This window comes from Rhinatrema bivittatum, chromosome 8, assembly GCF_901001135.1.
Source record: "Rhinatrema bivittatum chromosome 8, aRhiBiv1.1, whole genome shotgun sequence".
Taxonomy (NCBI): Eukaryota; Metazoa; Chordata; class Amphibia; order Gymnophiona; family Rhinatrematidae; genus Rhinatrema; species Rhinatrema bivittatum.
Window position 1 is genome coordinate 252,909,690 of NC_042622.1, and position 16,480 is coordinate 252,926,169.

Sequence of the window (16,480 nt, forward strand, 5' to 3'; positions counted from 1 at the left end):
ATAGAGGTGGGAAAGACTGGCTAGGCATTTTCAATATTTGCTCTATATATTCTTTAAACATTTCCCTAGGGGAAATCTTTTTTAAATACGGAAAATTTATTATCCTCAAATTTACATATTTTAAACAATTTTCCATATATTCCATTTTTGTCAAATTAGATATTTCCATTTTAATATTATTTTTCTGCAAAGTCTCTATCTTTCCCAAACGCTTTTCATGTACTTCTATTCTATTTTTTTGAAGACTAATAGTTTTTTCTATTTCTGAAATTTTCTGAGAAGATTCTAAGTTGATATTAGTCAACTTTAATATTGCCTTCTCTAAGGATTTAATCGCCTCCCAGAGTATATCCATAGTTATTTCAGATGACTTGACTGGTATAATACAATCAACTTTAGACTTAGCCCTCTCTCCCCCTACAGCTAGGTTCTCCATCCCCTTCTCACTGTTAATCGTAATATTTAAATCTGGAGACTCCTTTCCAAGAGAGGGATCTCCTACTATCGGTGGGGTAGGAGTATCGGGAGCTCCGGGACTGAGAGAGATGGCTTCGGCCAGGGAATCAGATACTCGCTCAGTATCCTCATTTACAGCGACCTGTACCTCCGGCAACTTATTTGTTGTAGACATAAAAAAGGAGGAAATTTGAGGTTGGGTTGAACCCAGTAGGGGAGATGAAGCCATTGCCTCCCTTATCCGGGCCTTCCGCTTTGTATGAGGCATAAAATCTACAAATAAAAATTATCCTTCTTCTCAGTTATTCTCTATTTTAATTTCAATCTAAGGCCTTTCGAATGGAGAAGAAGAAGACGAATTAAAAGTAATACAGCTCTTATTTTTTTTACATACAAACAACCATTTACCTTGGAGTAGTTTTTAAGAAAAAGTTTACCAAAGATTCAAGTTTCAAAATTCACAATTTCTGAACAAAGCCGCGCACCCCGACGGCAGCACGCCGCAGGGGGGTCCGGTTAAAATCCTACCGGACCCTCCCCCGATGACATCAGCGGCGCGACAGTCAAGTCCTGGGCGGGGCTCACCTCCTCCTCCAAAACCAGCTCCTTCACCAAGCACTGAAACGCAGGTAATGCAGATAGTTAGGGGCCAGGAAGACTTCCTAACCCAGGCAATGCTCTCCTTCTTCTCGACTGCGCGCCGCAGGGGGTTCTGGTTAAAACCCTAGCGGACCCTCCCCTGATGACATCAGCAGCGCGACAGTCAAGTCCTGGGCGGGGCTCACCTCCTCCTCCAAAACCGGCTCCTTCACCAAGCACTCCTCCTCTAAAACCGGCTCCTTCACCAAGCACTGAAACGCAGGTAATGCAGATAGTTAGGGCCGGGAAGAATTCCTAACCCAGGCAATGCTCTCCTTCTCCTGCCTTGTTGGTTTCTGATATGATGTAAGCAGGGAATCATTATCTGTTGGATCACAGATTGAAAGCACAGACATAGGTGCTTTGTAAGTTAGCATAGCAATATTGTCATTTGCAGGGATGGTTGGTGAGAAGCTTGGAAATCCCTCTAATGTGCTCTGTGACTAAACATGATCAACACAAACAATTCAATAAAATTTGCATGAATCATGCTGTGGGCTTACCGTTGAAATACTGACCATGAATGCTGCTCTCTGTTACACGCACAAGAAGCTGTAGTAATATAGCTCGTCACTGCTGCTTACCTGTCCATGTTAAAGCCACTGGAACAGGCAGCTGGGAAACCAGGACAATGTGACATTGTTCATGAAATATTAATATTTCATTAAAATGTTTTGACACTGTATCAAGTGTCTAGTTGAGATTTCTGTCCTTAAGGGTAGAATTTTAAAAAATACGCAGCACGCCCATGGACACGCGATTTTATAACATACTCGCACCGGCGTGCACATGTTATAAAATCCGGGCCGGCGCATGCAGGGGGGGGGGGGGAGATTTGCCCAGTTTACGACGAGATCTGGCCTCCCCCAGTTCCTCAGAGTCTTCTCCAATTAAGGAAGGAACTTTCCTATCCCCCTCTCTTCCACGACCCCTTTGACGGCCCTACCTTTTTTAATTTTCTTTATTTCCGCACTTAAGCCAGCTCCTGCCCTGCCACCCTCTAGCTCTCCCAGGGCCATCGGGACCGATGCCCTCAGTACCATCGGTGTCCCCAGTGCTTTCGAAGCCGATGGATCCATCTGCGCTCATACATCCCCAAGCCCTTCCAGTGCCCTCAGTTTCCTCAAGTTCCAATGGAGCCTGTGCAGCCCCCCCGGCTCGATGCTTAGGGCGCAGTTGGGTGCTTGCCCCCTGCATCTCCGGACATGCAAAGTGAGGGGGAGGCCCCATTATCCCTGGGAAGGGCAAGCATCAGTTTCCTTCATGGAGGAATCGGAGAATTTGCCCTTGGAGCCCTCTCCTCCGGAGGAGCAGCAGAAATCTTCCCCGGAGGAAGGTACAGAGAAGGGCAACCAAAATGATAAAGGGGATGGAACAGCTCCCCTATGAGGAAAGGCTGAAGAGGTTAGGGCTGTTCAGCTTGGAGAAGAGATGGCTGAGGGGGGATATGATAGAGGTCTTTAAGAGCATGAGAGGTCTTGAACGAGTAGCTGTGAATCGGTTATTTACATTTTCGGATAATAGAAGGACTAGGGGGCACTCCATGAAATTAGCAAGCAGCACATCTAAAACTAATCGGAAAAAATTTTTTTTCACTCAACGCACAATTAAGCTCTGGAATTTGTTGCCAGAGGATGTGGTTAGTGCAGTTAGTGTAGCAGGGTTTTTAAATGGTTTGGATAAGTTCTTGGAGGAGAAGTTCATTAATGGCTATTAATCAAGTTTACTTAGGGAATAGCCACTGCTATAAATTGCTTTTAATCAAGTTGACTTAGGGATTGGCCTCTTAGGAATGGATCTTCTTAATGTTTGAGTACTTCCCAGGATCTTCTGGCCTAGTTTGGCCTCTGTAGGAAACAGGATGCTGGGCTTGATGGACCCTTGGTCTGACCCAGCATGGCAATTTCTTATGTTCTTATGTTCTCCTTCGCTGGGTTCGTTAAAGCTATGGTGGAGTCAGTGCCTTTCCAGATATTAACAAAGCAGGACTTTTGGCACAAGATGCTGGAAATCTTGCAATTCCTGGATTCCCCAAATGAGGTGCTGGCTGTCTCAGTTCCTGGTATCTTTACGAAGCTAGTAGCCCGACTCTGGGCGCACCTCATCTCCAATCCTCCGGTGATCCGCAAGATGGACACAGTTTATCTGGTCCAGCCTACCACCGGGTTCAAGCGCCAGCAGCTTCCTCACCAATCTGTGGTGGTGGAATTGTCCTTGAAGAAGGCAAAGAGGCTTTACGCTCACGCCTCAGCCCCCCCCCCCCCTTTTCCCTGGGCAGAGAGCATAGGGCTTTGGACACTCTTGGACATCAGGTGTTTCAAGATACTATGTTAGCAGCCAGGATCACTTGTTACCAACTTTATATGGGTCAGTACTCCAGGAACCTCTGGAAGCAGTCCCAAGAGTTGGGGGAATGCCTCCCACAGCAAATTCAGGAGGAATTTGAGGGTAGTGCTGCAGGGCCTTGAGTGTGATAAACATGAGGTCCACTCTGCGTACAACGTATTTGAGCCGGCCATGAGAATTGCTTCAGGGGGCACTGGAGCTCGCCATATGGCTTGACTGTGCCTCTGATCTGTGCCCTGAGGTCCAGGACAGCCTGGCAGATTTGTATGGATGAAAACCTTTTCGGGGACAGGGTCAAAGAGGAGGTGGCACAACTGAAGAACTATCATAAGACTCTTCAACAGTTATCAGTCAGTATTTCTGATATACAGCCTCCCAAAGAAGCCCCCTAGGTAGTATCCAAGGCAGCCTTATTACCGACCACGCAAGTACTACCCACAGTCCCTAGAACAAGACCTCAACGGCCTCCGGCGAGACCAAGAATGTGGCAACCTCATACACCCCGTCCGACCCCAGCCCCCCCCCCCCCCTGCAGAACCCCATCGCAGGATTTTGACTGGCAGCCAGGGAACATGAGCCAACATCGCCTGCCCCATGGTGTTGACTCCCCAGTGGGGGGGGGCTGACTGCAGTTATAAACTTTGATTACATTGGACCCCTGGATCCTATCCATCGTGTGCCAGGGGTACAGATTGCACTTCCAACGAGTTCCACCCCGCAGATAGTTCAAGTAGAGCTCTCCACCCTCTTAATGACTCGGGCAGACGAACCAGTTCCACCAAGCCAGCGAGGCAACAGGTTCTACTCCAGATATTTCCTGATTCCCAAGAAAACTGGTGGCCTTCGGCCCATTCTGGACCTGAGGGCATTGAAATCGGTTTCTGGTCAGAGAAAAGTTCAAAATGGTCTCGTTGGGCACCTTGATTCCCCTCCTCATGGCGGGAGACTGGCTCTGCTACCTTGATCTCTCCCTTGATTTCTTCCAGTTGGAACTGGGCTTTCTGCAGACTAGCAGCTCCTCCTGGCTCCTGTTTCAAGTTATGCAGAAGCATTGCTTTTCATCATTCATACTCCACAGCTCTAGTTGTTTTGTCTTCAGACTACTGAGATTCCAGACAGAACTCTCTTATGTGTGGCTACTCTTGTCGTCTCATTCCATGAGTATTGAACTGTTCATCATTCTAATAAATATTGTTTGGTATTCATGGACAGTGTTCTTTGGAATTTGAAACTGGAATAAGGTTTAACTGTTTGTCTAGGCACTCAAGCTAACAGATCAAGAGGTGGGGGCAGTACAGAGAGTCTTATTACCCACAACCATTTTTGAAGGCGGAAGAGTGTTTTTTTCACTTTCTTCATTCTGTTTATGAAGTTTTCAACTCAGTTTTTCATGCACCTCCTCAGCGTCAATTGGAGCTCAGCATTATGACATTGCTCAGGGCAAGTATCATGATTGTATCATGAATGCCGGTATATAAAAATCTTAAATAAATAAAAATAAAGAATCATGATGTCCATGAGAAGTTACTGGACCTATCTGGTCTCTGTGACAAATTAAGGAACAGAAGATAGTGGTTCAACCCTCTCGAGGGTCCCTGAGCATCTTCTACAATTGCATACTTTCACAGGCTGTAAACCTTTTTTTTTCCCCCAGCAATATTGCCTACTGCCTCTTCCAGCCAAGCGCTGCTACCATATACAGTCTGACTCCAGCAGTGTGAGCACCATCAACCTAAGACTACATAACAGGCTCCGCATACACCTGTGCCTAAATATGATCCCTCTGAGCTCCATTCTGGGGAGGAACAAGATACAAATCTTTTTGGAGGTGTGGCACCAGATAACAAAGGATCTTTAGGTCCTCCAAATCATGGAATCTGGATAACTTTTGTGTTTCTCCCAGCTACTATCCCTTTCACACTGCTCGAATCTTGATTCACATCCGTCTCACTTGACACACTTCTTCACCGAATGATAGAAATAGTTCTTGCCTCATTATATGGACAGGGTTTCTATTCAGAGTATTTCCTCTTCTCCAAGAAATTGAGAGGATTAAGGCCTGTTCTGGATCTGAGTCCTTTGAACAAATATCTACATTGAGAGGAATTTAAAATTAATTCCCTCAGCATGATGATCTCTTTACATCCAAAGGCAGGAATGGATCTGCAGGATGTGTATACTCATAAACTCATCCATCCTTCCCATTGATGCTACCTTGTCTTCAAGGTGGATTTTTCCCACTGCCAATATAAGTTACTCCCATTTGCCCTATCAGCAGTTCCAAGAGTCTTTACCAAATGCCTTGCATCTGTAGCTGCTATCCTTCGTCACCAATGGATTCCAGTTTTCCTTACCTGGACAACTGGCTAATCACAGTCCAGGCCAGTAAAAGAGCATTCGCTGCCATAGGTTAAGCTTCAGTCATGCACCTCCAACTTACCTATGGTGACAGCTCCAGCACAGTGCTCCCTTTTTTTGTCAGAATTGGCTTTCCCCCTTCTGGGCTTTAGCTGGTGGGATTTTGCACTGTAGGCAACTTTCTAGTTTGCCTAATGGGAGCACTGGCCCTGATCACAGTGAGCTCTCAAGAAAAAGCATTGCATTCCCTACAAGAGACCATCCATTTACAAAATTTGGGCTTTTCTGGTCAATTTCGAGAAGTCAAATGTAGTGCCTGCCAATTCATGCTCCATTGGAGCATGAATTGGCTAGCTGCAGCAGAGAGTGTTTCTAGCAAGGATTAACTGTACACCATGATATTGTTTATTCACAATCTACTGTCCTTTCAACATGCAACAGCCAGAGCAATTCTCATTGTGTCAAGTATGAAGCCCTCGACCACCCGCTGATCCTTTTCTTTCAGAATAAAGATGGAGCTTCCGCTGCGTATTCCTCACTGCAGGGCTATGGGCTCAAATTTCTGGGAAACTCCAAAAACAAAGTCCTCACAGCTCACTCTGTTAGTCAGCAAATAGCTCTTAGGCTGTTGGGGACATTATATTAATCTTCAGCCACTGCTCAAGTTTCTGTCTTCAGCCCAGCTCTCTGGGCTTCTTCACAGTCTTTGAGGCTATGCAAACTCTATCTCCCTCTAACCTTTCTCAAATATATTCTCAGAGTCAGTTCATTGTGCTGCAGATCAAATGTCTCTCATGACTCCTGAAGCATGCAAACACACACCCATAGGGAAGGAGGAAAATAAACACCTCTCAAGTGTCTTTGCCCTACTGGGCTATGCTGCCTTATCTCCCATGTTGCAGCGTGAAAAAAATATTTTAGTCAAACATCTAGACTACAAAGTCTCTTTTTATCTCTTAAGACAAGTTTGCAATGTCCCACCACACTGCAACTATTGGGCAAATTTCTCTGAGCAAGGTTTCAGTTATCTCCCCTTAGCAACATTCTTTCAGGGGTTTACCTCCTGGTAGCCCTGCTTTTAGAAGATTTCTTGGCCTGGCTCACTTGTAAACTCCTCTCCGGTCTCTTCTTTGTGGTTGTTTTAAGGAAGGAAACCTTTTGGTCTCTTATAGTTCCTCTTAGGTCACAATACCAAAGCCTTCTGGGATGTGTAGTTCCTTTCTCCTTCACTTTACTCTGCTCCCTGGGATAAGCAGCATGGAATCTTATCGAACTTTTGGGATCTTGCCAGGTTCTTGTGACCTAGATTGGTCACTGTTGGAAACAGAATGTTGTATTTGATAGATTTTTTGTTTCACCCAGTATGGCAATCTTATGTTCTAATATCTACTTTTTACTTCACAGTAATTCAAGTAAATTCAAAGTTTGTGTCAACAACAATAGTCATGGATTTTGTGTTAATGTAAAATGATTTTACAATAGAAGACATTTTTATTATCTGTCTGCTTCATCTCTAGGCTCCCTCATCTAACAGCTTCCTAGCCAAATGCTAAAGTACTTATGCCTTAAAACTGTTTATCTTGCAATAAAACCCCAAGAGATTCAAGTTTAGATTTGACGTTTTTAATATCTATAACCAGTGACCTCTGTTTCTTGCAGGAGATTTTTCATGGCAGTTATATGGCAAATTTTGCATAGTCACATATTTTTATACAATTAAAAAAATTAATATACAAAGTCATTTCTGACATTTGTGTCCAACTAATTTATTTGGCACTCTATTAGAAGGAAAGGGATCTTAGTGATTGGGGCTGGGAATGGAAGGGGTGAAGGGATCTGGGAATGGAGGGGAGAGTTTGTCAGGAGAGGAGGAAAATCAAGACTGGCCCTTTTGGCAGGATGGGTAGTGGGATAAGAGATAGAGCTGGATAGAGGCACAGAGGGAGGAGAGGATGGGGGATTCAAAAGGATAAGGAAAGGGAAATAGAGGAGGGAGTATCAGGGATACGGATATGGGAAGAAAGAGGAGTGAGATGGTAGAGAAGGAAGGAAGATCAAGATGGGGGATAAAGAGGAAAGAGGCAGAATTGGAGATGGGGTTGGAGAACAAGGAGGGAAGATTGAGGATGGGAAGAAAAGGAAGGAAGAAAGCTAGTGGAGGAGGAAGGAGGAGAACAGGAGGGGGAAGGAAGGTCTTGAGATCTTTGGAAGGAGGGAAGCTGTGCTTCCCTTCACATGCCAACCCCTGGTCCCTGTCCTATCTCGCCTTTTCTTCTTTCTACCCCCAGTTTTTATTGTCCCTCCATCCCATCTGCCTATACACATCCCCCCTTCTCACAGCCCATGGGATGAGACTGTCATGGTCATGGCTCAGTGGTGACACTTAGTGGCCATATTTAGGACCCATGATTGCAGAGTTCCAGAAGGAGTTCTAGTGCACGACTCGCGGCCGATGACCGTCACTGCACTGACTTAACTAAAGCAAATTGGGAGGGGATATAAAATAGTCCATAAGACATTATTAGCTAGGTAGAATAAAGAAAGCTGACTTCAGGAGTGAATAATAGGAATTAGATCTACTTTATGGGATCTTCCAGGTACTTGTGACCTGGATCAGCCACTGCTGGAGACAGAATCCTGGGCTCGATAGACCTTGGTCTGACCCAGCATGGCAGTTCTTATATATCTCTTTCACACAAACTCTGATTTCCCCTTCCCTCATCTTCCCAGTACCTTGTCACATAATTCTCCCCAGCCTCTCCTCACTCCTAATTCCTCCCCATAACCCCTCCAATCTCTCTATCACAACCCCATCCTGTTTCATGTGACCCTCTCCTCTCATTCTTATCCTCCCAGCCTCTCCTCTGCCATATTTCACTCAATGTACACTCCTTCCGCAGTTGCACCTCTCCCAGCTCCTTTTCTGTATCCGCCCTCATCTTTTGCTCGTCTTGCTGCAAAGGTGCAAGGAAGAGGAGGAGAGCAGCAGTATGTTGGGCTGCGTTCTGCTCGTCCTTTGCCGGCTGGGCCGATAATTGCTGCTCTCCTACTCTTCCTGCTACAAGATAAACACGAGGAGGGGAGTGAGTTTGAAGTGGTGGTGAACCAGTGTAATAAGAGTGGTGGGTGCACTGTACCTCTGGAATGCCTCTTGCTAATGGTGCTGCAGAATAAGGAGAGGTATGCTGGCATGAAGGGGCTTTGATAGCACACAGGATGGATGAGACTCCTATAGCAGGGCTGTCTTTGAAAGCCCCAATGTTTGTTTGCTTTTTGTTTGGGCTGCTTTTTTTTTTTTAATTTTATTTGAGGCTTGGTTGAGGCCCATGGCAAACAAGGAGAGCAAGGAAGAGCAGTAGCAGTCAGACAGCAGAGTCGTCACTACACTGCTGTCCCAAGTGAGAAAGCAGCAGGAGTATATGAGAGGACTCCCACTGCTCATCTGGACTTGGCTGGTGGTTAAGATACAAAGGCTGTGATGAGCAGTGGGAGCACAGGCGCCATATATGAGGATACCGGTGCAGTACTTGCTTTTTCCAGCAGGAGCCCTCAGCGAGCCAGGTTACCTGCTGCACAGTAATCAAGCTCTATTCTTAGCTTTTCCTCTACATGTCTGGCCCACCCTAAGCTCCTTGCCTCAGTTTGCAGTCCTTCATGCCCCTGTGTCATGGCCTTTGTATCTTAGTCTTAGCTTTTGCCTTGTCTGTTTTGTTCTTGCTTTGTGTGTGGCTCTAGTTTAGTTGCCTATTTTCTTAAGTCATGTTTGTTTGTTTTTTGTTTAATCTGCTTGATCTTGCCTGTATCATGTTTGGCTCTAATTTTGTGGCTGCCTGGTTTTGTTGTTTTTTTTTTTTTATCATGTCTAGGTTTTATTCTTTTGTTTTGCAGTGCACTTTGTTCTGTGTTTGTGGGCACCCTTTTTTTCTTGTTTTTTCCCAGTTGCCTGCCCCTGCCCTTGTGGATACCTTTTTCTTCCTGTGTGCACCCTCCTACCAAAACCAGATGACCAGTGGAACTTGAAAGCTCAGCTCAAGGGGGCGGTAGCTGGTCAGGCAGAAGATCCTGCTGTTCCTGGGTCCAGCCTGCTTCTGCTCTGGGGGTTACCCCTAACCAGCACCTCGTGCCCTGACTATGTCATTGACAGCACTGCAAACCTGGAAGACAGACCTGTATTGTGGCACTGCCATTTTCAGCCATGGGGAACATCAAAAAATAAAGGACAAAGTATTGAGGAGCCAGAAAAGCAATTTGGCCACCAAGGAATAGCAGCCTGGGTCTTGCCTCCCTACCCAACTCAGCCCTGATGTCCCACAACAATTATGTGGGAACCAGCAAATTCCACAGGAAGAGGGAAGGACTTTGCAGCCATTTCCATGGCCATCAAATTGCAGGGGGCCTATCTATAATCCTATAAAACACCCAGATAAGTAGATCTTGTGATTATATTACATAAGAAATGCCATGCTGGTTCAGACCAAGGTCCATCAAGCCCAGGACCCTGTCTCCCAAAAGTGGCCAATCTGTGTTACAAGTACCTGGCAGGTCCCATAAAGTAGATGTGTTTCCTGTTACTCATTTCCAAGGGTAGCTGTAGCTCTCCTAAGTCTACCTGGCTAATCTATTATGGATTTTTCCACTAGTAATTTGTCCAAATCACTTTTAAACCCATCTATGCTAGTTGCCTTGATCACATCCTCTGGTAACAGATTTCACAGCTTGACTGTGCACTGAGTGAAAAAGTACATTCTACTATTTGTTTTAAATCTGCTGGTGGTTAGTTTCATGTAATATCCCCTTATGTTAGTATTTTTTGAAAGGGTAAATAACTTTTCCATGGACAAGATGGGAGTCATCTGACAGCACTGAGTTTGCCACCATTCTCTCTTAGCCCAGAAACTTATTTGAGTTCCTTCTGGGCATGCATTAGCATCACCACACACCCTCCTTCAGTCTTATGTCGTCCAGTTCACGAACAGTCACATTTCTGTCCTCACATCAGCAGCATCAAAAAGGCAAAATAAGAAGAAAGTCAAAACTCTCCACATTCTGGCAAAAGACCCTTTAAATCTTGTGGCAAACTCCACTATAAGATTGCTTCAGCAGACCAACATGATTGGTGCCTTAGGTGTTTAGGTTTAGATCATGACAGCACAACTTGTGGGCCCCTGTGGCAGAATGTCCCCGAAGGTGCTAGTAAATCATGACCTCGAGCTGAAATACAAGCTTAGACTCTTTGGAGCATAAAAGGTTCATATACCATACAAAGAAGAAATGATCTCCATCTTCAGAAACCTTGACTTAAGAAGGAGCAAGTGGAAGGATCCCTTGCACTACAACGCCATGAAAAATCTGTGCCATTTCGTAATGGCGCACATCTATCAGTTCCAAAGAGTGCTGGCACAGACGCATCAAAGCACAAAGAAAATTGTGCAGGCACCTCGGTGCTGAAAAACAATGGTGCTGCATTCACTGCACAGACAGTTATTGGCACTGACTCATGACACCAAAGAGCACAAGTTCATCAAAGCAGTCGCCAAAAATAAATGATGCAAAAACCATTGAGTCTGAAAACAAAATCCTAAAGATCACGCATACTACAGATTCTAGAGATGTGAATCGTGTGATCGATCGTCTTAACAATCGATTTTGGCTGGGGGGGGGAGGGAATCGGATCGTCGCGGTTTTGTTTTTGTAAATATCGTGTAAATCGTAAATCGGGGGAGGGCGGGAAAACGGCACACTAAAACCACCCTAAAACCCACCCCGACCCTTTAAAATAAATCCCCCACCCTCCCGAACCCCCCCAAAATGTCTTAAATTACCTGGGATCCCGGTGTGATCTTCCACTCTCGGGCACAGACGCCCGCTGGACCCCCACTGGACCCTGGGGGTCCAGTGGGGGTCCAGCGGTGGGGAAGATCCCATCTGTGGTGCCCGTCTGTGCCCGCTGGTGTCTGTGCACGAATCGTGTTGCCGTATTGCAAAATGGCCATACGGCCGGCGCCATTTTGCAATACTCGGGCCGTATTGCAAAATGGCGCCGGCCGTTTGGCCATTTTGCAATACGGCAACACGATTCGAGTGCAGGAGGTCGTTCCCGGACCCCCGCTGGACTTTTGGCAAGTCTTGTGGGGGTCAGGAGGCCCCCCCAAGCTGGCCAAAAGTCCCTGGGGGTCCAGCAGGGGTCCGTGGCCCGAGAGTGGAAGATCACACCGGGACCCCCCCACTGGACCCCAGGTAATTTAAGACATTTTGGGGGGGTTCGGGAGGGTGGGGGATTTATTTTAAAGGGGTCGGGGTGGGTTTTAGGGTGGTTTTAGTGTGCCGGTTTTCCCGCCCTCTCCCTTCCCCCGATTTACTATTTTTGACGCTAAATCGGGGGAATTCCTATTATATATCGCCTCTAACGATTTTTGACGATTTAAAATATATCGGACGATATTTTAAATCATCAAAAAACGATTCACATCCCTAAGTCAGATTCATCTGCCTCTGTAAATGCCATGTTGCCACCTTCCTTGTTACAGCCAGAGCTATCTGCATCAGGTAAAAAGAAACCATAAGAAAATAAGAACATGCCATACTGGGTCAGACCAAGGGTCCATCAAGCCCAGCATCCTGTTTCCAACAGTGGCCAATCCAGGCCATAAGAAGCTGGCAAGTACCTAAAAACTGTCTATTCCGTGTTACTGTTGCTAGTAATAGCAGTGGCTATTTTCTAAGTCAACTTAATTAATAGCAGGTAATGGACTTCTCCTCCAAGAACTTATCCAATCCTTTTTTAAACACAGCTATACTAACTGCACTAACCACATCCTCTGGCAACAAATTCCAGAGTTTAATTGTGCGTTGAGTGAAAAAGAACTTTCTCCGATTAGTTTTAAATGTGCCACATGCTAACTTGGAGTGCCCCCTAGTCTTTCTATTATCTGAAAGAGTAAATAACCGATTCACATCTACCCATTCTAGACCTCTCATGATTTTAAACACCTCTATCATATCCTCCTCAGCCGTCTCTTCTCCAAGCTGAAAAGTCCTAACCTCTTTAGTCTTTCCTCATAGGGGAGCTGTTCCATTCCCCTTATCATTTTGGTTGCCATTCTCTGTACCTTCTCCATCGCAATAGTTACACAATGTTAGGTGCTACAACCCAAGAAAGAGATCTAGGCGTCATAGTGGATAACACATTGAAATCGTCGGTTCAGTGTGCTGCGGCCGTCAAAAAAGCAAACAGAATGTTGGGAATTATTAGGGAATGGTGAATAAAATGGAAAATGTCATAATGCCTCTGTATCGCCCCTTGGTGAGACCGCACCTGGAATACTGTGTTTGTCTTCCCACTGCCACACCCTGCAGTTCTCTACTCATTCGAAGATCTAAGCTAGGGGTCACATTTCCTTCTGTCAGTATTCCACTTTCCAAGGTGGAGATGTCTATTTTGTCTCTGCACATACATCTAAATTCTTCCAGTCCACCCTCCCTAATCCTAATACACTCAGGAAATAAAATGTGCTGGTGTTTCCATACTTAAACTTTATATTAGCTAGTTGTCTATCTTTCAGCAACTCTACAAAAGATGTGAAATGGTTAATAGACACTGTACACAGTCTCAGATTTGTAGTGAATTTAGAAAATCTAGCCTGGTACTGAGTCAGTGCAAGACTGGATGTAGTTGAGAGGAAGGCTTACCTTCCTATACAGAGAGCAAAGAAAATAAAGGTGTTCAAACATTCCTTATTACAAATGACATGGATTACAGCTTGAAAGTACATGAGATTGCTGGGACATATGGCTTCAACTGTACAAGTTACCCCAGCAAGGCTAAAAATGATATGGACAGTGGTACCTAAAAAGATTTTGGGATAAAATGTCCAGTCACTCAAATTACAGGGTACCAATAACAAAGGAACTACTGAACTCACTGAAATGGTGAACAAGAATAAACAGTCTAATTCAGAGATAAAGTATATATCCCTGCAAATATAGAAAATACTGACAACAGGTAAATCAGACCCAAGGGTAGGAAGTATGTATCGACTGTGTACATAAGGCCTATGGACAAAGTAAGAGTTAACACTTCAGATAAATATCCTAAAGATAAGAGCGATTTACGATGGCCTTCAAGTATTAAATCTTGCCTGTACAAATTCAGACAATCAAGTAGTGATTTTTTTATATCAACAAACAAGGAGGAACAGCTCTTACCAACTTTGCAAAGAAGCACTGATCACAAAATGCACATCTCAGCTATCTATCTCCCAGGGAAAAACAATGTCCTAGCAGACAGGTTGAGCCTTCAGCTTCATCTGCAGCAATGGTCCTCGACAACACACTGTGGTACTGCTTCAAGATTTGGGGAACACCAACCATAGATCTGTTCACATTGCCATTTAATCAAGTTACATCAGCATTGCTCAAAAAGACCATCTGACCAAGCTCTAGCAATGGACTCATTTCTCATACCATGGAATGATGGCCTGCTGTATGTGTCCAACCCGATTAATATCAAGGGCAGTTCTAAAATTGAGAAGAGGACAAGGGAAGAATGTTTTTAATAGCCCCATTTTAGCCATACCAAAATTGATTCCCATGGCTTCACAGACTCGCGATAACTCCATCTATCAAATTGCCATTTAACTGAGTACAAGGAGGAGCAGTGTTCCATTCCAACCTAAAGTCTCTAGCACTAACAGCATGGATGTTGAAAGCAAACGAATTCAGAATCTTCATCTACCAAAAGAAGCAAATGAAATATTACTAGCAGCAAGAAAATCATGTAAGTATAAATGGACCACATTTACTCTGTATCGAAGACAGACCTTTCACCTGCACTATCCCAGGTTTGTTCAACTATTTAATGTATTTCAAATACACATACTTGAAATCTAACCCAGTAAAAGTACATCTGAGTGCCATTGCCACTTATCACCAGCATAAAGAAGGCCAGCCAATTTCCCATCATCTGGTAATTTCTAGGTTTCTCCTAGGACAAGCAGGATGGTAGACCTCACGCATGGGTGACTTCATCCAATGGTGCCCGGCATGGAAAACTTATGTTAAAGTTTATAGAACTTTGACTAGGCACACTGAGCATGCCCAGCATGCCCTAATCCACATGGCCACGTGGGGTTCCTCTTCAGTCTCTTTTTTTTCTGCTGAGTTTTCGCATCGTGGTTTGTGAGCTCGGGTTGTTTAGCTAAAAAAAATTTGTGGAAAACTTTGCATCAATTCATCAGTGTTTTTTCACAGCTTTCTCGATTTGGACTCCTCTTCGGTTCCCCTTGCTTCCCAGTCAGGTTTTTTGCCGGTACAGTAAGTTTCTTTTCGCTTTGTTCCCCCGTGGTGGTGGTGGTGCCACCGGCATCGGTAGTCCACCACATCCATGTCGTTTTTCGCCCCTCTTAGTTCATGTCGTCATGGTCTTGTTGGGTTTTCAACGATGCCACCAGTGCCCGAGGACTATGTCCATCATAGACCTGCAAGAAGTGTGCATCCTCTGCCTGGGGGCATCGCAAGATGTTCAGAGGGTGCTATATGTGCTACCAAATGACCTTGAAGGGACGTTGAGCTTGCCTCGATAAGATGAAGACTGTGGCCCTGTTGTGGATCACCATAAGACCCTCCAGCAACTCTCTGCCAGCTCTTTAGACCCGTCATCCTCAGCCAGGAGGTCTGTGATAAAACGTGCAGAGGAAGTCTTTCTACCGCCAGAGGAAGTACTATCCTCCACTCTCTTGCTCCCATGCCTGGAAAGTGAGCTCTCGCTGCCGTCCTAGGCAGCAACAAGCTCCCAAATCCCAACTGGCACCCCAGCCAAATCCCAGGACAGGGTTTTGACTGGATCATAGGGAGCATGAGCCAGCCACCCGTACCCGAGTGGCCCAGTGTAACCTCAGACTGGTGGGTTTTGTCCATCATCCACTAGGAGCACTGATTGAACCTATTGGATGTCCCTCCAAATTCTCCTCCGTGCCCGTTTTGGGGGCTGATAGTGCATCAGGATGTACAGCTTCGGGAGCTCTCTGCCCTCTTAAAAGCCAGAGCGGTCGAACCTGTCCCACCAGGGCAAATAAGGCAGGGATTCTACTCCCGATATTTCCTGATTCCAAAAAGAACAGGAGGGCTCCATCCCATCCTAGACCTAAGAGCCTTGTACAGGTTTCTCTAAAGAAAAAAGTTCAAGATGGTTTCCCTGGGCACCCTGATTCCTCTCCTGCAAAAAAGGGACTGGCTGTGCTTCCTCGATTTAAAGGATGCATACACTCACATCGAGATCTTTCCAGGTAACAGGAAGTGTCTCAGATTTCTGTTGGGGAAAACAGTACTTCCAGTACAGTGTGTTGCCGTTCGGGATAGCGTCTGCCCCACATGTCTTTACGAAGTGTCTAGCCGTGGTGGGATTGCATGTTTTCCCTTATCTGGATGATTGGCTGGTCAAGAATGCCTCTCGGGCAGGGGCAGATCAGTTCTTGTGCTTGACAATCTGGGTGCTGGAGTCACTAGGGTTTGTCATCAACTAACTGAAGTCTCACCTCAGCCCGTCACCTTAGTTGGTCTTTATAGGAGCCCTGTTAGACCCAACTCAGGCCAAGGCCTTCCTGCCCCGCTCCCGGCGGTCACTCTAGCGTCCTTGGCGGCGGTGACTGAACAGAGCCAGCAGGTTTCAGCTTTCCTCATGTTG

General features: G+C 45.5%; 1 protein-coding gene across 1 annotated transcript in view; it reads left to right on the forward strand.

The window, feature by feature from the left end:
* KDM4B (lysine demethylase 4B) overlaps positions 1-16,480 on the forward strand; it is a 735,609-nt gene that overhangs the window by 313,622 nt on the left and 405,507 nt on the right.